The sequence below is a fragment of the Monodelphis domestica genome, chromosome 4 (genome assembly GCF_027887165.1).
Source record: "Monodelphis domestica isolate mMonDom1 chromosome 4, mMonDom1.pri, whole genome shotgun sequence".
NCBI lineage: Eukaryota > Metazoa > Chordata > Mammalia > Didelphimorphia > Didelphidae > Monodelphis > Monodelphis domestica.
Window position 1 is genome coordinate 442937809 of NC_077230.1, and position 22430 is coordinate 442960238.

General features: G+C 42.9%; 1 protein-coding gene across 1 annotated transcript in view; it reads left to right on the forward strand.

Moving 5' to 3' along the window:
* Positions 1–1719: 1719 nt before the first annotated feature.
* The window catches only part of LOC130454012 (leukocyte immunoglobulin-like receptor subfamily A member 6), a 27524-nt gene continuing 6813 nt past the window's right edge, over positions 1720–22430 (forward strand). Inside the window, exon 1 of the transcript XR_008911687.1 lies at positions 1720–1771. The gene's annotated coding sequence lies outside the window, so the exon portion shown is untranslated. The remainder of the gene's footprint in view (positions 1772–22430) is intronic.

The window sequence follows — 22430 nt, forward strand, 5'->3', positions numbered from 1 at the left end:
CCCCCTCCTGGATTACCAAACTGGTTCATCCCATTTTTCACATGTCAGTGCTGTGTCCATGAATGGAAATAAAAGGGTGTAGATGGAGCCCACCAGCCTCTACTTCCCTGAGCAGGCAGGAGCATCCTGCAAGATGAGCTACACGTGGTCAGCCTTAGAGTGAGGAAGAGACTTTAAATCTCTGCTCATCTACCTTTTATGTTTCAAATGATTATTAATAAGCTTTATGGAAAATAAGAACTTGAAGACATTCATTTTAATCTCACATAATGGCAACTACTATCAGGAAAAGAATTCTGAATTTTCTGAGAAAGTTTTCAAGGATATAGAATTGGGCTCCTGCTTCCTCTCCCTGCTTTGCTGAGAAAGATAAGCTGCTGCCTCAGTTTCTGAGCCTACCAGGTGGGATCAGTAAGAACTCTTCCCCCACATGGTTTCTCCCCACCCCCAATCCCCACTTTTTAGCTTGGATGAGGGTGGGGTGTGGGAGGAAAGAGCCCAAGCCTTGAGGCTTGCACAGACGGGCCCTAGGCTAAGCCCAACCAAAAATCCAAGTGAATCCAAGTGACTCTGAGACCCAGCAGGAACTCCTCACCCTTCCCAGCTCCCTGACTGCCTGCACCTTCCCCAGCACCAAACCTGCTTCGGCTCCTTCCTCCCATTAAAACAAAGATTCCAAAGACTATAAACTCAGGCCCGTGTTCTTCTGGTCCTGCTTCTTTCACCCTCCTCCATTTCCTGGGGGCCGTCCTGCTGAAAGTTACTTTAAAAAGACTTTATGACAGAGAAGATGCACCAGTCATAACCAGATAGAGATTGTCTAACCCAGAAAGTGATCTCTTTCATGAAGAAGCTCTTCTGTATAAAAGCTACATAACTGGGCCCAGGAGAGGGGAAGAGGGACCCCTCTTCAGACAGCTGGGAATGGCTGAATCCAGAGGGACCAGCAGCGATGGGTGCTCTTACACAGTACATGCATATCCCTGTGAGTCGTCTAACATGTTTGTTGGAAGGATGGAGAGATTCGATCTCAGGTCTGGCCCACCTTTTAGGAGAGGGGATGAGCCAGTAGCCACACATGAATGCACAGACACTGAAGTGCCACTACAGTAGGACATTCTTTTCTCTGCTCTCTGAGAGGAGACATGGAACTGCTGTTCTAGCTATTTACCTCTGCCCAGAGACATCTCTGGTCTCCTGCTAAGAGGCAGAAGAAAAGGCATTTCCTTTGCTGCTCTGGGGGAGGAGGGAGCCTTCGCTTCCACTAACCGCTTATTTCCTCTCCACCAGATGTTGGTCAGGCAAAGGGCAGTAAGAAATGGCGCCTAGCTAGTAACTGCATTTAATCAAGCAAAACACTAGAAATGGAAACGTTCTACGATTAGAGTGTGTGGAAATCAGCAGCCTGAACCTGGGTCCAGGCTAAGGTCTGATCATCAGCTTCTGCTGACCACTGCCCCATCCCAATGCCTCATTCTCTTCACCAGCCTCTTGGGTGAACGAATAGATGCAGCCCGACACACCTTCCTCTGCAGCAAACCTTAGAGGACTGTAAGCTTTTCTGCCCATTTGGTACCCATTATTGCCACTATAGGTTTTAATTTAACTTATGAATCTATTTCTTACATTCAAATCCCCAGTTAACTCCCCCAAGTTTTCATTGATCAGCTCTCCAGGCCTCTCTAGACCCCCTGCAGAGCCCCTAACCCTGCCCCTTCCTCCTCTCCAGGGACCTTCTCTCCAAGCCCTGAGTCTGAAGACAGGCCCTCAGGTGAGTACCTGGAGGATTCCTAACAGAGGCTGGAGGGAGGCACAGAGGCTGGGTGTCCAGTCAGGGTCTGCCTGCCTCAACCAGAGTCTCCTAATTTCCCACCACTCCTATTGTATCTATTATTCTCCCACCTCTAAGACTTTGCCCAAGCTGTGTCCTCTCCCTTTCATACTCTCCCTCCTCACTTCTTCTTATAATTCAAGATGTCTCTTAGACTAAGCTTAGGAGCTGCCTCCTATAGGAAGCCTTTGCTGATCTTCAACCTGTCCCCTTCCCACTTGTTAGTGACCCACTGCTCAGGTGAAAATGATTAATTTTTATAGGAAAAAACAGAGCATTGCAGGAGAGCTTATCTTGCCTTCGTATCCTCTGGGCCTGGCCTAGCACAGGGCCTGTTCCAGGGTCAGTGGTTAATAGAAGTCTGGAGAAATGAATCCTGGAATAAGACAAGAACCCCCTGAGGACAGGGCTGGACAGGGGACTCCACAGACAGGAGGAAACCTGCATCTTCATCCTGGGCGTTGCCAGGTCTCTCCAGCCTCCCAGCAGGCTTCCTGGTAGACGTCTCAGCCTGCCCCATCCTGAACTCCTACAGGAAGCCTCTCCTGATCCCCAGCTTGTCCCCCTCCCCAGCTGTTAGGGATTCCCTCCTCAGGGAGATGATTTGTGTCCATGAGAAGGAGCCCCCGGAGGGCAGGAGTTAGCTTGGCTTTGACTTTATATCTTCTGGGATGGGCACAGGGTGGGGATTAATAAAAGTCTGGAGGACTGAATTAAGGAATAATCTGGGGGCCCCTGAGGACAGGGCTGGGTCTCCTTCCCTCCCCCTGGGGGATGGCACAGGCAGAAAGTGTTATCGTGGTAACCCAGAGAGAGGAGAAAGTCCCACAAGAAAGGGTGGAGGGTGAGGAGGGGGATCCTTTTTCCAGGCAATGAAGGCATCTCTGGTGACTTTGGGGAAGGTGTGGAGGTAACTTCTGCCTAGGGAGGAGATCAGAGCCAGGCTACAGAGGAGGAAGGAGCGAACAAGGAGAGGAAATGTAAACATGGAGGTTCAGGGAATGAGGGAGTTAGGAAGTATAAAGGATAATTTTAGCATCATGATCTATTAATTATTGGTCATCTTGGATATCCCAAATAAAAAAAATATCCAAGTCAGCTGGAAATTTATGGTGATTTAATTAATATAGTGGATAGAAATTAAGAAGAAGGGAGAAGGAAAGGATGCAGGATTTCTTCTGCCTGGCTTGTGCCAGGTGGAAAAAATTAGAGGCTGTAGAAGGTAAAAGTTTGGAGAGTAAAAGAGGAAGGAATCAGCCTGAACTCCAAGAGGGCTCAGCCAAGATGCCTGAACCTGAATTAGCTCAAGGGCAATCTGACTGCCAAAACCCAGACACATAACTGCCTCCACTCCAAGATGTCGGAACGCTTAGCACGCTGCCAGTCACAGTCGCCTCTCCAGAAAAAGAGACAGAAGAGAGGAAGTGATGTGCCCTATATAGATGGTTTTACTTCACTTTCCTGTGTCTCATCTATACAAATGTTAGCTTACCTTGACTTAGGACAGCCCAGGGGTCTGTCTGCTATTTCTGCACCTGTCTTTTGAAGGCCATTTTCTCAGATACTTAATGCTTATGTATGGTGCAGACATACCTGACTTTGTTAAACTAAGCAGGGTGGAGACATGTAGAGTTCCCAAGACTTGATTCTGTTAGACCAAGTATCTCCATTGTTACTAATCAGGAAATAGCTGAAACAGATCTTCTAAATTAAGGTCTCAGTAGGGTGGCATAGTTTTAAAATTCACAGAAGAACTGAAGGGAGAGGAGAGGAAGGACTCAGGGCAGGAGGAGGCAGGAGGCTGCCCAGCCCCTCAGACCCTCTCCTCCCTCATCCACAGAGCCAGGCTACCAGCAGGGGAATATCAGGCATCTCCCCAGTTCAGGACAAAGGTCTGGGAGGAGGATCTCAGTGCTTGTGGGAGACGAAACACAGGTGAAACAGGGGCTGAGCACAGGGCAGCCATTTCTCAGTGACTAACTCTGATCCGCAGATGCTGCTGCCCTGGATTACACAGTGGGCAACCTGGTCCACCTCACCTTGGCTGGGCTGGTCCTCGTCCTCCTGGGGGTCCAGCTGGCTGAGCACTGGAAAAGCTCCAGAGACCATTGGGTCCAGGGAGTCCTTGGCTGAGCCCTCTGGCCAGAGCAGCTGCCAAGACAGAGGAAGGAAGGAATGATCAAAACCATTTTTAAAAATTTAAAAATGCAGTGAGGGCTGCCTCTGTGCCGAGTCTCTATTAAGTACCGAGATACAGTTATTAAAAGAGTCTGAGACAGAGACAGAGACAGAGACAGAAGGATGAGAGAAATTGTTGTGTAAAGTACAAGCTAAATAGAGGAGGGTCTTTTACTCTGTGGAAGGAAACCCTTGACACAAAAACTTAGGGCACGGGGAAAGGTAAGAAGATGGTACAAAGAATACACAAAGACTGGTGGTACTGGAAATAAACTGAAGGCTTCCTCTGCTTACAGGGCTGAGAGTTGCACATTTATTTGCAAATTCACTAATGAGAATCAAGGAATTCCCAATACAAGAAATTATCCAAAGTAACAACATCTGTTTCCACATAAATAATACAAGATTCTTGGGAAAGGATGTTCAGGCCTAATTTTGCTGATTCTAAATATGAAGCACAAAATGTAAATCTTTTTCCTGTGAGTTATGATGTTATACATATTTCATTGATCTTCCTTGAATGATAACCTATCTCTAAGACCCCTTTCAAAGCTATCACAAGTGTGTGAGAACTGCTTGCTATGTGACCTTTGGAAATTTGGGAGATAAACAGTCTGCTTACCCAGATGGTGGCTTAGTGGATGTTCCCCTTTGTAGAAAGAGTTAAAATAAATTTATTTCTTTATACCTTTGTACTTTATACCTTGGTCCTTTAGCCCCCAATAAATTAAAGGTTTCAGCCTATATCAATCTTGTGAATTATTGAAATCAGCCATAACAAGAAATTCCTTTTGCAATCATATCTTGCTTTCACTGTTCCTCAATAATTGTTATTTGGGATCAATTTTGACCATATGTTAATAATTTTCAACATATATTATTTCTGAACTCTGTAGAATTAAAGGGTTCCTGGCCTCCAAAAATTTTAAATCTTTCCATTTAGACAATGCTTAAAAGAGAAAGAACAAAGAAAAATAATTTCATTGTGGGGTGGCGATGGGGAGGGGGACAAGGTAGTAAAAGAAAAGATAGTTGTGCAGTATTATTTCATATTGTACAATGTGCTAAATTGTTACAATATTGAATGTTAGTGATGTCTTATTGTATACTTAATTTATCAATTAAAAATTATTTTATATCTCTATGAGAATATCCTGTTCTTTATGGGGTCCACAGGTGTTCACTTATATCCACAGTTTCAGATATCTTGATCTTGGAATGTATCCCCTTCTAGACACAAAGATCCCGTATTCTGCAGGGAATAGAATTAGGATTACAACCAAAAATTACCTACTGAAGAAAACTGAGAATAATGCTGCATTGTGAAATGTAGATATTTAATGAAATAGAGGACATTCAAGCTTTCTTGATGAAAAGGCAAGAGCTGAATAGGAAATTTAACTTTCTGAAACAAGGATTAAGAGAAGTATAAAAAAGGTAAAGAAGAAAGAAAGCATAAAAGATTCAATAGTTAAACTGTTTACATTGCTAAATGTTAGATGGTACTTATAACTCTTAAGGACTTTATTGAACCTTTCATCTGAATTGGCTCAAAGAAGGAAAAACATACACATTCATTGGGTATACAAATCTAAATTACCATATCGGGAAGATGGGAAGAAGGATGTAAGGGGAAGAGCACTGGGAAAAGAGAGATTAAACTGAGGGAGGAAAAACAAAACACTTTTGAGGAGGGACAGGGCGAAAGGATAAAGAGAAAAGGGTAAATGGAAATAGAATGGAAGAAAAGACTCTATAATCATGAAAATGGAAGAAAATTACAACAGGTTTCTTCAGTGATAGGCCTCATTTCTTAAATATAGAGAGAAATGAGTCACCCTGATAAGAGTACAAGTCTTTCCCCAAATGATAAATGGTCAAAGGACATAAACAGGCAGTTTTCAAATGAAGAAATCAGAGCTATCTTTATTCATATGAAAAAATGCTCCAAATTGTTTCTTACTAGAGAAATGCTCATCTTAAAAGCATTGAGGTATCACTTTATACTATCAGACTGTCTAATGTGACACAAAACTAAAATAACAAAATTTGGAGGGGATGTGGGAAAATTAGGACACTAATGCACTGCTGGTAGAATTGTGAACAGATCCAACAACTTGTAGAGCCCTTCTGAATTAACTCCAAGGGCCATCAAACTGTCCATACACTTTGACTTAGAAATACCACTACTAGTTCTGCATGAAAAAGATATCAAAGAAAAAGGAAAAGGGCTTACATATTCACAGCATCTTTTTGTGGTGGAAAATTCTTAGAAATTGATGGAGATGCCCATCCAGAGAAGAATGGCTAAACAACATGTAGCATATGATTTTGATAGAACTCTATTAGGCTATAAGAAATGATGAGAGGATACCTGAAGACAAATCTGGAGGAGTTTACATTAAGGGATGCAAAGTGAGATGAGTAGAACCAAGGATTTGAATTCAGCTCTCCTTCACTCCAAGGTTAGTGCTCTAGTCACTCCAGCAAAATATTGCTAAAAATTGCAGAAGATTAAGAAGTAGAGGAATGAGAGGAAGTGAAGACAAAGTGAAAGTCCCAGGAAAGGACACTTGGACTGATGTGCACTGAAGAGGAAGGACTGAGGGGGAGGATGAAAGGGAATGACTCAGCTCCTCCCACTGACTTCTATTCCTGAGGGCTCCTCCCTTCACCCACATCCTCAGGTTCCCAAGCTATGGCACAACAAGAATCTCTCAGCTCAGCATGCAGAGCTTAGACTGGGTTGGCATAGAGGAGCCTGAGAATAGGGGCAGAGGGGTATCTCTGCTTACCTGCTTATATTTATAGGGCCCTGAGATAAGAGAGACCTTATCTCTAACTCAGTGATGGTCTTTCCTGCCCCTGCCCTTTCCTGATCTTGCTTTCCAGGAATACACTGCCACACACAAGGTCCAGCCTCAATCCCTGCTCCAGGGATTCCTCACAGTTGGTGAACGATCAGTCAAGAAAAGAACAAATGGAAGACAGCTGTATGTTTTATGGCCATGGGAATGCTTTGCATCGGATAGCTGCTCTGCCATCCCCTGGCTTGATGTTTACTTTTATATCCATTTTCTTGGCACACAGATACATTACCTAACACACATGTCTAAATTGAGTTAATTGGAAAAGTTATACATTATCTTTTAACAAATCACTTGATTAACATTCTATATTCTTCTATTTGTGATTACAGATTCTTGACAGCATAAAGGTTTCACACAAGATAAATGATTTCATCACAGGTGGCTTAGTTTTCTCATCACCTGTGAGGAGTTTTGAGCTTACAAATAATCAAGGAAATTCATTTATTACTTTTAATAAAAGAAATAATCATTCAGATGTTCTTAAAGACAATTCAACAATCACATCTTTGAGCTTGACATGTACTGGGAACACAATTCAGATTTAACATTAGACTGACCATTTTTCAGGTTTTACTAGGGAGTTTCTCAAGGGGATGAATCAAGTCACTGAGGTACGGTGAAGCTTGGTGTGCCTGCACATTTTGTATGGGGCTTTACAATTGATTTGTATGTTGGCTTCATGAGAATAGTTTTCTATGAGTGAGAAAGTTCTAGGTTTGGCTTGTAGCTACAGTTTTACTGGGAATTATGTACTTCGGTAAAAGTTAACCCATGGTAGTCTTTTAGGATTGGGTTTGAGGGTCTGATCTTTTGGTGATGTTTTGGAGAAATAGAGTGCAGTTATTTTGCTCTTGTATTAATCCTTCTGAGACAAGGGGGAATAGTAAACATGTCAATGCCATAGGTAAGGGACATTAATGAGAGGGATTATGCAAGGGAGATGGAGTGGGCAATCACATCTTGCCAAGGGCCACTGTGTGGCCTCCTTAGCTACCACAAGTGACTCTGTCAAGGTGTCATGGCCTGCTGGCTCCCAGCAGATCCCACCTTCTTTAAATTTTTGAACTGAAGAGACTTGAGTTTAATTTGGATTTATTGAATAGTACACCCTAGGTATCAGATGAGGACTAGAAAGCAAAAAAGAATAAGGAAAAAAAAGACAAGGGAGAACCCACAAGCAATAAAATTTTGGGTCAAATCATTGTTGGAGATAAAGGAGTAGATGCGATCATAAAAGGAATTTGCAATGAATGAGGCTGTATAAAGGGATGTACCAGAGTGACTGATATCCATGATTTGTCTGTGTAGTATGAACTCCTTGTTGGGAAGGTTGCTAGTGATGCATTGAGTGCAGTGAAACCCAAAATAAGGGATGCAATGAAGGGTTTAGGATGGTTTAAACTGTTGGAAATTAATTGTAGGGCATAAATGCTTGGACCATCACCCAGTCAATAGTCATCTTAACAGAAAGCATAATAAAGGATGGTTATTTAGCTACAAATACAATGATAGTAGGAATGGAGGGATTAAGACAATTTGTTAAAATACATAGCAAGAAATTCTATATGTTACGGGGGGAAACACGTTGTACAATCAAATCACAGGCTTGTATGGGTTTGGAATTTTTCTTGATACTAGGGCCCGGGTAATACAGTGTCTGTGGGGGGGGGGGGAGAGGAGGAGAGAGAAGCAATGAATTTCCACAGAGAAAAAGGAGTAATGGGAGATAAAGGGCTTTCAATGGTGGAAATGCCAAGGGGTACAGATAAAAGGACTAGTATGGCAAGAAATAACACATTAGTAAAATTAGGAGGTATAAATTGTTGCTTGTCCATTCTTTGTTTTGCTTGGGCTGCAAGTGTCTCAATTTGTCCCCAAGTTGGTAGAGCATCTTGTTGTTTTAGCACAGTCTCTGTATCTGCAAGAATGCTTGTTGTTGGGATGGGAGTCATGGCAGGCATGGGTGAAGCTTTCTGGAATCCAAATGTGTACTGGAGTACCTGGGGGGAGGGAGGAACACAAACAGATCCTTGCCACCAAAAGAGGGCTGGGGCTGCCAATAATTAATAATGATATTTTTCTATTTGACCTTTTGTCTGAGGAGTTTATGGATTTCCCCTTTTTATGAAAATTAATTTGAAATTAGCAAGAGCTTTGAATGTATGGGTTGGTCCTTTGTGTGTTTTGAAGGTCTGGGAGTTGCAGAGAGCCTACTGCTTCAGGGGGATGGATAGATGTAAAAATGGATTAGAAAAGGTATCTAAGGATTCATACCTAGGCAGGATTTAACAGCTATGCCACATAGGAATTGGTAATATTGATGAAACTTGAGCTGAACTTTCTTTTCATCTTAATGGTTCTTGCTTGTCTAGACTCTCTGATCTATGTGTCCATGTTGCTTTGGTTGTCTTTTATTTAGACACATTTTGGTGGATCTACCATATTGTAAAAGAATTTCCTCTACTTCAGGATACAAAATTCCTGAGGTCTTAACCTTTAATAAAGTTTTTATTATATTTCCCTTATAAATTAGTAAATTCTATTTGTGACACTTCATTGTAGGTCAATCAGAGTCTCAAGCAAGGGAAACATTTTGTTTAAAAATATACCTGTATAGACTAAGCAGCAAAATCAATGAAAGCAAAGTATAATGGATGTTGTTTATTTTTCTTAAAGAACAAAAATTCCACCCATCATCAATAATATTCCAATTCCAAAATTATCATAATTTGGAAACAGGTTGCTTGCCTGTTCACATAGCCTAGCAATGGCTGAAATGTTTACGTCAAATAGGTGTACGGTCCTCACTAACGTGGATACAAAGAACCTTTATTCACGTACATGCCACTATGCTGATGAACAAGCTTCCTATCCTATCTCAAAGTCTATTTAAAATTAATGTGACAGGACATTTTAGTGCTCTCTTTGCTGTAGTAGGAAAGGGGAGGGGTAACAGGTAGCTCGCTGTAACCGGAGAAAAAGGCTGTGTGTGAGTGTGATGAAACGGGTTGACTCAAAAACTAAAATACAATCTTTAGTACTATTAACGTCATAGGGTTATTGTTTCAAAATTATACGTGGATTCCCGAACATCCATGTGGATAATGGAATCCCTTTTCCAATAACCAGTGAAATTCTTTGTAATCAAGATCGCATTGTGTTTGCCTGTGACTACTGAACTCGAGCTGTGGGCAGAAAGAAGGGGGGTAGCAAGGGCATAGGAATCCTCAAGTTTGTGTCCAGCAACTCTAAACAATTCCTCTGAGGGTTAATGTACTTCACTTTCAAAGAGTGATCTGAAATTGATATCAGGAATGTATTTTGGTTCAAATATAAGCACTTAGAATTCTTTAGAATTCTGGATTCATAGAAGGAAAAAGCCTAAGCTGTTTCAGCGGGATTATGGTCCTTACGTAGATAAAGGTGAATGAAAACAGTTACAAAATCCCTGACATCTCAGCCTCCCCAGAGGGGTGTGTGTGAGGTGTGTGAGGTGTGTTTGAGGTTTTAAAATTAAGGATAATAAGAAGCATTTTAATCTTGAGAATTTTGGAGTTTTACTTCATTTTAATATTGAAACTTACATTTGACTTTAAAAATAGTTCTGAAGCTGAAATTGCCATGCAGTCATTTTAATGTGGTTTTCGGTTTGGGGGTGATGGAATATTTAGCTCGAATTTTTCTTGGTTCTAGACAATATTTTGATTTTTGGACCACAAACAGGAGGAAGGGCCACTTCCAGATTTACAAAGCTCTGAATAGACTGTGATGTGGATTTTGTTTTTGCCTTTATGCTTCTCTAGTTTGTAAGGTTGGTTTTTTTAAGATTATTTTGGTAGTATTGAAGTAGCCCCAAAAAGACCAAGATGGAAAAATTACCCCTGTCGGCATTTTTTGGGGACAGACCTGGTTTCCCTTCTGGCCAGGAGATCAAGCTGTTTCTGCAGATAACAATCTGGCATGAGACAAGGAGCAATTTCAGGAATATCAAGGGGTCAGGGAACTAACATTTGACTAAGTAAGATAAACACTCCTTAGATCACAACCCCAGGATCGGCTTCTTGTCTCCAACCTCAAATTCCTGCATTAAGGTCTGTTTATTGTCAGATAAGAACTTGTTTGTGAAGAGAAATAACTTGTATCTTGGAAACCTATATAAACTGTTCCTTAATGGCAAACTGGTGCAGTTTTCCCTTAGGGAATTCTTCCCCAGCTGGTAGATTCTTTATTTCTCTCTTTTATTATTGAATTATGGTTCCAATCATTGAAATTCTGGGTGTTTGAACTCATTTGTGAAGTGTCCCACTTCAGTATGTAAATTACCTCATTTATAATTTGGGTGGAAAAGACATTACTAGAATATAATGAGATGGGATTACAGATTTCAGGTTAGCAGCGTGAATAATCCTGGTAGTGAGTAAGCGTATAGGGAGCTGATAAAGTCCTGTTAAAGAATGTATTCATGGATTGCTCTTAAGGTTTCTCTTGCAGCAGCAAAGAAGCTGTCTGGTATGAAGGAGGAGCCTGCCAGAGGACAGAAGTCTATAGGAGAGGAGGCTGAAGTCATCATCAGGACCCACCATATGTGAAAGTCTTAAGACTTTGGGGAAATGGGGTCGTGTTTTGATTGTTAGTTAGCTTTTGCCAAAGGCAGACTGCCTGCCTTTCTGGCTCAAATATCAATGCACGTATTTAGGGTTAGAAATCCGCACATATTTAGGGATCCGTATTTTAGGGAATTCCCCCAAATGCCAATTCCCCAAACCTGTACCCCAAGACCCATATAGCATTACTCATTTGTCCATTTATTTGGCCAGTGACCTTCAGTCTTGACCAAAAGGGGGGGGGGTGTCAACATGGAATCTAGGAATCCCAAACTTGTGGCCTAGTGAGATCTGATGAACCCCAAGTTTCATGACTAGCTTGTAGATTGGAGACCCCAAAGCTTGTCCTTGTTCCCTTTTCCCATGGGATTCTACCCTGAAGGGTATTCCAGGCTGGTAGTTTCAGACTGTCTGAGACCCTCAGAGAAAGTACAATCCTGGTTGGGTGAGATAAGCATATGCTAAGGACCCTCTTTGTTTCAGGGATTCTCCCCCACTGTATCAACCTTTCCCAAGAAGACCCACAGCTGGAACCATCCTTTAGTTGTAAAACTAGACTCGAATCCAGGACTTTAATCCCCACAATTCCTTGCTCCACTTCCCCAAAATGCTTTGTAATCTCACTGAATTCTCACGTGGGCCGAGATCGAGAAGGTATTTAACCTGATTGCAAAGGTTTTTGTCTCTTTTTTGGACTTCCGTTTTGGAGCAGACGAGTCTCTTTCATGCTATGAGGTTATCTTGTCTAGGCCTCTGGCCTAGGCATGTGTTTTTCTTATTCTGTATTTTCTTTAATCCTTAACCTTTAGTAAACCTCCAAAAAATATAATACTTTTTGCAGAGAGAAACTAATTTCTACCTCTGTATCCCCAAAATTTTAATCTTTATAGTTGGCGAACTAATGGGAGAAAAGACTCTCAATCTTCTGATTCTTTTCTCATCTTTAGTTCAGCTTTAATAGCTAGTGCCTAGAGTTTTTTTAAGCCACATTTCTCCAAGATGAGTTTTTAGAAAACCATCTTGATCAGCTCCTGCCGGCAGCCATTCGATTGAGATTTCTTGAGCCCTTCCCTCCCACCAGCTCGGCCACTTCCTGCCTACAGCCCCAATCCTGACCTCTCTATGTCCTCACCTGATGCTCTGGCTCCTAGCCCTGCATTCCTGCCCCGACCCAGCCCAGTGGTCTCTCCCCCACCTGGCCCAGCCGATCCCAGTCCAGCAAAAACTGGCCTCCAACCCAGATGGCTCATCGCCCCATCCCCAGCCCCAGCCCCATGAGAGAGACCCCAGGCGACTCATCACCCAGATCCTTGGAACAGATGGCTCAGGACTCATTTCTACCAGCTGGTTAAAAAAAAAACTGGGGTATTGGCCATGTGGGCTGAAGGGAGAGACAAGAGGGAAAGGAGAACAATTTTCCCTTCTGCTAAGCGGTATTTACCACGTGGGCGGATTATAGGAGGAGAGAGACAAGGGAGAGGAGCAGAAACAGAGTTTTCTGAACAGGAACTTAAAAACATGGCTATTTTACAAGGATGTCTTTTAATTGTATTGATCCTTTTATTGACTTCTCCTGCATTCCTTTTAGCTAACGTTGGGGGGGAAACTCTGCCTCCTGGGAACTGAGAGCCAGGCCTAAAGACATGCGGTCCTGGATTAAAATCTGGACTCAGATTCTTCCCAGATGTGGGGCACTGAATGTGTCCCTTGACCCCCATTGCCTAGCCCATACCACTCTGCCTTCAGATAATAGACATTTAAATGGAAAATTAATTAAAAAAAACACACCTAAGTAACTTTAAAGACCGGAGGTTATAAATTTTAAGACATTTCAGACTCCAATGGTTTATTTTTAAATATTCTGTATTGCATTTTCCTGATTGTTTATTTTAAGATAATAACTGTGGTTTTAAGTTCATATATTACTGGATTCAATATTATTCAGTTATACTGTTCATTTTAATGTATTGGGTTAACTACTCTTAAATTCTGTTGTTTTTCCCCTATAACTGTGCTGAACAAATATTATTGAATAACTCCTATAAGAAAAAAAACAGCCTTTCTAGTTTGCCTTTGTAAATTGTCACATAGAGGATAGATGGACTTCAGAACTAGTTACAATTGCTATAACAACCTTTGCAAAATTCAATGTGCTAAATATCTCAATTGATTTTGAGGGTTTTTGTTTTTAAACACGATTCTTGGAATTTTTTTTTTTACAATCTCTGGTCATTTTTGCCTGCCCCTACCATGAGGTAAGGCCCATTCTAGTAGCTGAAGTGAAATACATTTTATAATTCCCAACCTTACCGCATTTCTAAATATGTGAATGGAAGTTGGGGCAGTTAATCTCAGGGCATTTGTACCCCTAGAAAAGCCTCCAAAAAAGGAGCACCCCTTTATTAATACTCTTCAGCTCACTACTTAACTTCCACCAGAATGATATATAGATTTCTTGATTATGTTCTTAACCCAAGATGAATTTTACTTTGTTTAAAAATATGTTTATTACCAAGGTAGAAAGAATTGCTACGTTTGTAAAAACTTGTGATAAATATCCATCAACTCATGGGTTTTTTAAAAATGCCATACGGCAACTTGTGTTAATATGTCAAAGTTCCCAGCAGCAGCAGGTACCAGAGAAGAACTTAGGGGCCATAAATGCTGGCAAACATTCCAACAGTGGTATGTACCAGATAGGGACTGGGGGGCCATGCATGCTGCAGGGTAGATTAATCCCAGCATCCACAAAGACCAGCGGAACTCTGTTGGCAGAGCTTCCCTGGTGTGCTCCTGGTGCACACCAGTTCAATAAACGGCCCTCTTGCTAATTGCATTGTCTATTGGTCTTCCGTGGTGGTGGGCGCAAACCTGGACCCTAACAGTGTCAACTAGAAAAAACACAGAACTATTAAATAGTCAAAATCACTCTTTAATCAAGGGCTAAAGGGGTTCAGCGCTAAAAGACCTCAGCGCTAATAGGCCACAGCAACAGAGCTGCTCCCCGAGACTGCGCAGAATCTGGATGTACTGGTCACTGACTCCTGGGAGTGCCACCGACTCAGGATGGACTCTGAGGAAAAAAAAGAATTTGGGGAACCTCCATACCATTTGAGGAGTCCAGGGGCAGGGAAAGATGATGGACATCACTATAGCTACAAAGAAAATGGGAGTATTCAAACTACACTGACAGGATACAATCAAGCTTGGGAAAAGAATCCTAGCTAGAGGCTGGGTGAAAGAGAAGGGACTGATTACACTGGATACTATGTAAAGATTAAAATTTTGGGGAGACTGAGGCAGGTAGAAATTAGTTTCTCTCTGCAAGGAGTATTATATTTTTTAGAGGTTTATTAAAGGTTAAGGATTAAAGAAAATATAGAATAAGGAAAACATGTGCCTAGGCCAGAGGCCTAGACAAGTGTGAATTTCAAACTACTCCACCCTGTTCAGACCATTCTTTGGAGGATGGGATTTAGCTATTTCCTGATCAATGACAATGAAGATACTTGGAGTAATTTAGAGTCAGGTCTTGGAAACTGCAGTCTCCTCCCTACTCAGGTAAAGATTAGGAAGGGCTGCAGCAAAACTCAAGATTTAATTCTTTGAGAATTTGGCCCTCAACAGACATGTGCAAAAAAAAGGACAGCCCTCTGAGCCGTCCTAGGTCAAGCTAGAGCCACCATTGAGACTTCCGGGGCACAGGAAGTGAGGTAGAGAACAGCCTCTGGAATTCACCCACTTCCTGGGGACAGAGGGAGAAGGTGGTTCGTGCTAGGAACTTGAGCAGGGAGGAGGCCCGCAGACAGCTTCCCTGGAGAGCGATCATGTGAGTCAAGGGCTGATTCTTCTTCTCTACCTTGGTCCCTTTGAGTCTAATCTCCCTCTGCCTTGGCCAGAGGTTGAGTAACCCCTTTCCCTTTTCTCCTCTCTCCTTCTCTCCCTCTCCCTTTCTTACTCCCATTGTGATTAAACTACCACAAACTCTGATCTGACTTGAGTGTTTCATTATTAGAAATTTCATAAATAAATTCCTTGCTGGCCATAAATTAATATTATAACAATCTTTAAAGGTGATATTTTCACCATTACACAAGATAACCTCACATTATGAAAGAGACAAACAGAAGTCCAAAAGACCCCTCAGTATGCAGAGAACTCCTTTAAATAATCATTTGTGTTCTCGCCCAGGTGAGAATTCAGTGTGATTACAAAGCATTCTGGGGAAGTTGAGCAAAGGATCCTGGGATTCGAGTCTATTTTTACAATGGGAAACCCTGTGTAGGGAGTTTATCTGTCCTAGCCAAGGTGTATCCAGCATATGAAAACAAATGGAGCAAACAGGAGCACCTCTGCTAAAGTCACCCTAATCTAGACTCAAATCCTTTCTCAGAAGAAAATTGAGAATTCTTTTATCCAATAGTGGTTGCCATTCCATTAGATTAAAATATTCTCAAGTTCTCAATTTCTATAAATTTATTAATAATCACTTGAAATGGAAAAGGTACATAGACATAGATTTAAAGTCTCTTCCTTACTCTATCTCTGACCATGTTTTAGCTCATCCTGTAGGATCCTCTGTCTCTCCCACTTGCCTCCTCCAGAAAGTAGAGAGTGGAGAAAAAAAAAACAAACCCACAGCCTTTTATTTACCTTCTTGATGCAGGGCTGGCATATGGGATGAACTGGGTCTACAATTCAGGAGGGGGAAGGGATTGACATGGGCATTGATCTGCCAGAAAGTCAGGCAACCTATTATGGACAGAGAGATGCACCTCCAGGCTACATCGGGATCCTATCAGGCTCCATCTCAGATATCTGTTTGTTAAGGAGTCTTCATGCCTCCAGGGAAACCCCAGTCAGCTGACCACCTCACCCCACCTCATGCCTGAGGGCTAATCACTCTAATTCATGTCCCCACCATGGCATAGAATCTGTTGTAAAAAGGCACAAAAACCTCAGACCTGATGTCTTTCGGTGAAACAGCCTTCCCATCCATGCTGTCCTCCCAAGGAATTGCTCCCCATCTTGTTGTCCCACCTGGCTATCCTCCTGGCCACTCTCAACATTACTTTCTAAATTAATAAATCTCTGGGGACTTCCGGTCAAGATGGGGGCTTAGAGAAAGCTAACGTTCAGATCTCCGGAAAACCCTTCCCGACCGATCTCAAACTATAAGCTCCTAAGGTGCCGAAATTCAAAACGATCAACAGCACAGACCCTGGGAATCCTCCTGGACCTGGATCAAAAGGTATGGCCCCCCTCAAAAGCCAGAACCTGAGATCACTCGGACCTAAGGGGTAGGAGCACAGAGTCCAAGTCTCCGGGAAGCCGCAGCCCCGCCCCCCTCAGAGAGCAGGGTCGTCTGAAACAACAGCAACAATCAGGGCCGACAAAACAGCCTCATGGCCAGCTATTCTGAAGGCAACTTCCGGAAAGCAACCCGACCCAGTCGAGGGGGCACCTTAGCGGCAGGGAAACAGATAGAGCCGGGGGAGAGTGTGGCCCCCTGGTCCAACCCATCCATTCCAGTTCCAGTGAAAGTCATTGCCTGAAGGCATACTCTGTTTAACCCAGGGAAAGCTCATAGAACCGACAGTCTGCCCAAGACTAAAGCCTCTGAACACCAGACAGAGAAAAGAAAAGCTAATCCTCCCCATTCAGAGATGGCAAACTCCACAGAAACACAGAAGCCCCAAAATACCAAGAAAAATAAGAAGAAAGGGGCGACTTTGGACACATTCTATGGAGCCAAAATACAAAATACAGAGGAGATAGAAGATGATACACAAGAAAATGCTCCGAAACCTTCCAAAGGAAATGGAAACTCTCCACAAACCCATGAAGAATTTGAATCAGAAATGACCAAAAAGATGGAAGCCTTCTGGGAGGAAAAGTGGGAAATAATGCAAAAGAAATTCACGCATCTACAAAACCAGTTTGACCAAAGTGAAAAGGAAAACCAGGCTTTAAAGGCCAGAATCAGGCAGCTGGAAGACAACAATCGTGTAAAAGAGCAAGAATTAATAAAGCAAAGCCAAAATACCAAGAAATTAGAAGAGAACATAAAATATCTCACCAACAAGGTGACAGATCTGGAAAATAGAGGGAGAAGAGATAATTTAAGAATAATTGGACTTCCAGAAAAGCCAGAAATAAACACCAAACTCTACATCGTGATACAAGATATAATCAAAGAGCAAATCAAAACAACTCTGAGGTATCACCTCACACCTAGCAGATTGGCTAACATAACAGCAAAGGAAAGTAATGAATGCTGGAGGGGATGTGGCAAAGTAGGGACATTAATTCATTGCTGGTGGAGTTGTGAACTGATCCAACCATTCTGGAGGGCAATTTGGAACTGTGCCCAAAGGGCGACAAAAGAAAATCTACCCTGTGACCCAGCCATAGCACTGCTTGGTCTGTACCCCAAAGAGATAATGGACACAAAGACTTGTACAAAAATATTCATAGCTGCGCTCTTTGTGGTGGCCAAAAACTGGAAAACGAGGGGATGCCCATCAATAGGGGAATGGCTGAACAAATTGTGGTATATGTTGGTGATGGAATACTATTGTGCTAAAAGGAATAATAAAGTGGAGGAGTTTCATGGAGACTGGAACAACCTCCAGGAAGTGATGCAGAGCGAGAGGAGCAGAACCAGGAGAACATTGTACACAGAGACTAATACACTGTGGTATAATCGAATGTAATGGACTTCTCCATTAGTGGCGGTGTAATGTCCCTGAACAACTTGTAGGGATCCAGGAGAAAAAAACACCATTCATAAGCAAAGGACAAACTATGGGAGTGGAAACACCGAGGAAAAGCAACTGCCTGAATACAGAGGTTGAGGGGACATGACAGAGGAGAGACTCTAAATGAACACTCTAATGCAAATACTATCACCAAAGCAATGGGTTCAAATCAAGAAAACATCTAATGCCCAATGTACTTACGCGTCGGCTATGGGGGGTTGGGGGGAGGAAAAGAAAATGATCTATGTCTTTAACGAATAATACTTGGAAATGATCAAATAAAATATAATTTAAAAAAAAGAGAGAGAATATTCAAATAAAACCAAAACTCCAAAATAAAAACACAAATAAACTAAAGTAAAAAAAAAGATATAATCAAAGAAAATTGCCCAGAGATTCTAGAACAAGGGGGCAATACAGCCACTGACAAAGCTCACAGAACACCTTCTACACTAAACCCCCAAAAGACAATTCCCAGGACTGTAATTGCCAAATTCCACAGCTCTCAAACAAAAGAAAAAATCCTACAGGAAGCCAGAAAAAGACAATTTAGATATAAAGGAATCCCAATCAGGGTCACACAAGACCTTGCAAGTTCTTCTCTGAATGATCGTAAGGCATGGAACATGATCTTCAGAAAGGCAAGAGAGCTGGGTCTCCAACCAAGAATCAGCTACCCAGCAAAACTGACTATATACTTCCAAGGGAAAATGTGGGCATGCAACAAAATAGAAGACTTCCAACTTTTTGCAAAGAAAAGACCAGAGCTCTGTGGAAAGTTTGAACCGAAAAACAAAGAGCAAGGAATACCTGAAAAGGTAAATATTAAGGAAAGGGGGAAAATGTGATCTTCTTCTTTTACTCAAACTCTCTTCTATAAGGACTACATTTCTATCAATCTATGTATACTAACATGTGGGGAAAATGTAATGTATAAATACGGGGTAAAGAAGGGCCAAATAGAATAATCTTTATCACACAAAGATTCACATGGGAAGGGGAGGGGAAGAAAACTCCTATAAGAAGGAGAGGAAGGGGGGGGGGGATACTTAAACCTCAATGTCAGGGAAATCAACTCTGAGAGGGAAAAACATCCAGATCCATTGGGATCTTGAATTCTATCTTACCCAACAAGGGTAAGGAGAAGGGAAAACCAAGGGGGGGAGGGGGGGGAGGGAGAACAAAAAGGGAGGGAAAGAGAGGGGGAGGGGGAGGGAACAAAAAGGGAGGGACTAAAAAGGGAAACCTCAAGGGAGGGGACAAGGGGGACTGATTCAAAGTAAATCACTGGACTAAAAGGTAGAGCCTAAGAAGAAAAGGTTAGAATTAGGGAAGGATATCAAAATGCCAGGGAGTCCACAAATGACAATCATAACTTTGAAAGTGAATGGGATGAACTCACCCATAAAACGTAGACGAATAGCAGAATGGATTAGAATCCAAAACCCTACCATATGTTGTCTTCAAGAAACACACATGAGGTGGGTTGACACCCACAAGGTCAGAATTAAAGGATGGAGTAAGACCTTCTGGGCCTCAACTGATAGAAAGAAGGCAGGAGTGGTAATCATGATATCTGATAAAGCCAATGCAAAAATAGAACTGATCAAAAGGGATAGGGAAGGTAATTATATTTTGTTAAAAGGGACTCTAGACAATGAGGAAATATCATTAATCAACATGTATGCACCAAATAATATAGCACCCAAATTTCTAATGGAGAAACTAGGAGAATTGAAGGAAGAAATAGACAATAAAACCATACTACTGGGAGACTTAAACCAACCATTATCAAATTTAGATAAATCAAATCAAAAAATAAATAACAAAAAGGTAAAAGAAGTGAATGAAATCTTAGAAAAATTAGAATTAATAGACATATGGAGAAAAATAAATAGGGATAAAAAGGAATACACCTTCTTCTCAGCACCACATGGCACATTCACAAAAATTGACCATACATTAGGTCACAGAAACATAGCACACAAATGCAGAAAAGCAGAAATAATGAATGCAGCCTTCTCAGATCACAAGGCAATAAAAATAATGATTAGTAATGGTACATGGAAAACCAGATCTAAAACCAATTGGAAATTAAACAATATGATACTCCAAAACCGTTTAGTTAAAGAAGAAATCATAGAAACAATTAATAATTTCATCGAGGAAAATGACAATGGCGAAACATCCTTTCAAACCTTTTGGGATGCAGCCAAAGCAGTAATCAGAGGTAAATTCATATCCCTGAATGCTTATATTAACAAACTAGGGAGAGCAGAGATCAATCAATTGGAAATGCAAATGAAAAACCTCCAAAGCAATCAAATTAAAACCCCCCAGCAGAAAACCAAACTAGAAATCCTAAAAATTAAGGGAGAAATTAATAAAATCGAAAGTGATAGAACTATTGATTTAATAAATAAGACAAGAAGCTGGTACTTTGAAAAAACAAACAAAATAAATTAGTAAATCTCTTTTTTTTGCTTTTCAGCTAAGTTTTGGAGTCTTGCATGCTTGCAAAAGGCATCCTTCCCGAATCCCAAGGGTATCCTTCCAGGCCATAACAAGGAGACAGAGAGAATATGGCTATGAAGGCTGCAGCTTTGTTAAAAGCCTGCAAAACTTTGGGGTAAAAAAGGACATTTAAGGAGCTCCATCCAGAGCTCTGGGAGACACTTTGGGGAAGATAAAAGGCACCTCCTGAAGCTGACCAGGTTATCTGTCCCTGGCAATGGGGTCTGAATCAGGAAAAAGCAGGAAGTGCTCCACCATTCTGACCCAGAGGACTCTCCAACCTCCTCCCCCACAGCTTGCTCCCTCCCCCACACCCTCCCCACTGCATGGCATCATCAAGCAGGACCCACAGAGAGGAAGGAGAAGAGAAGCTGGTCAGAGAGGCTCCGGGTGGGGACACAGTGCAGAGCTGGACCTGGTGTCATCCTGTGCCTCAGAGCAGCCCCAGCTCAGCTTCAGTCCCTTCTCCCAGCAGCCTCTGGGAGCACCATGACTCCTGCCCTCTCAGTCCTGCTGTGCCTGGGTGAGTCCTCAGCAGCCCCCACCCTAGAGGGGACTTTAGCCACCATCAAGTCCTACCTGCCCCCCCCCACCTCCCCTGTGCTGAGGAGGAAACTTTCCTCCAGAGAAGGGGAGTGACAAGTCTAAGGTCACACAGCAAGGGTGGGGTTGGAGGAGAGAAGCTGGGACTCTTAGAGGGGTCTCCTGGGCTCCAGCCTCCTTCCCTCACAGCAGCCCTAAGCCCTGGCCCTGAGCTGTCTCTCTCCTTCCTGTGGGGATGCTGGGGGAGCTGTGAGTAATCAGGGTCTTCTCTGCCAGGGCTGTGTCTGTGCAAAAGGACAAGGACCCAGGCAGCAGGTGAGTCCTTCCTCCCACAGTGCCCCTCCCAGAGGACACAACTGACCCAGGAGAGGGAGCTGGGGGAGGTCTGGGCTGGCCTGACAGTCTATAGAGAGGGGACCTGGGGTGGGGGTGGGGTACCTACAGAAGGGGGATCCCCTGGACCTAACAGCTCTCCTTCCCTTCCAGATGGAGTCCACAAACCCTCCCTCAGGGCAGAGAATGGCTCTGTGGTGCCCCAAGGGGGAGCTGTGACACTCAGGTGCAGGGGATCATGGGAGGCTGTAGAGTGGAGGCTGGAGAAAAGGGGAGGATCTGGATGGTCACAGATCAAAGGTGTGAGACAAGCTGGAAATGAGGGCGAGTTTTCCCTCCCATCGGTGACATCACATGATGCAGGGACCTACAGATGCCTCTACAGACATTCATCCTACAGGTGGTCAGAGCGCAGTGACCCCCTGGAGCTGGTGGTCACAGGTAAGGCAGATCCTCCCCCCAGGCAGGGCTGGCTCAGGGTCTCCACAGCTCTGGGTCCCTCCCCAGCCCAGCCTGGCCCCGAGTGTCCCTCTGGCTCTGCCCTTCCTGGCTTCTCCCCTGTGTCTGCCTCAGCTCTCCCTCTGGGGCTGGCAGAAGACGGGAGGAGCCAGCATTTCTGAAGCACCTACTATGTGCCAAACACATTATCCTTGTTGTCTCATTGGATCGTCACAACAGCTCTGCCAGGCCACGGCCAGTGTGATCCCCATTTTACAGATGAGGAAACTGAGGCAGAGAGCAAGTGACATACCCAGGATCACATAGTTGGGAGGGCTGGATTTGAACTCGGGCCTTC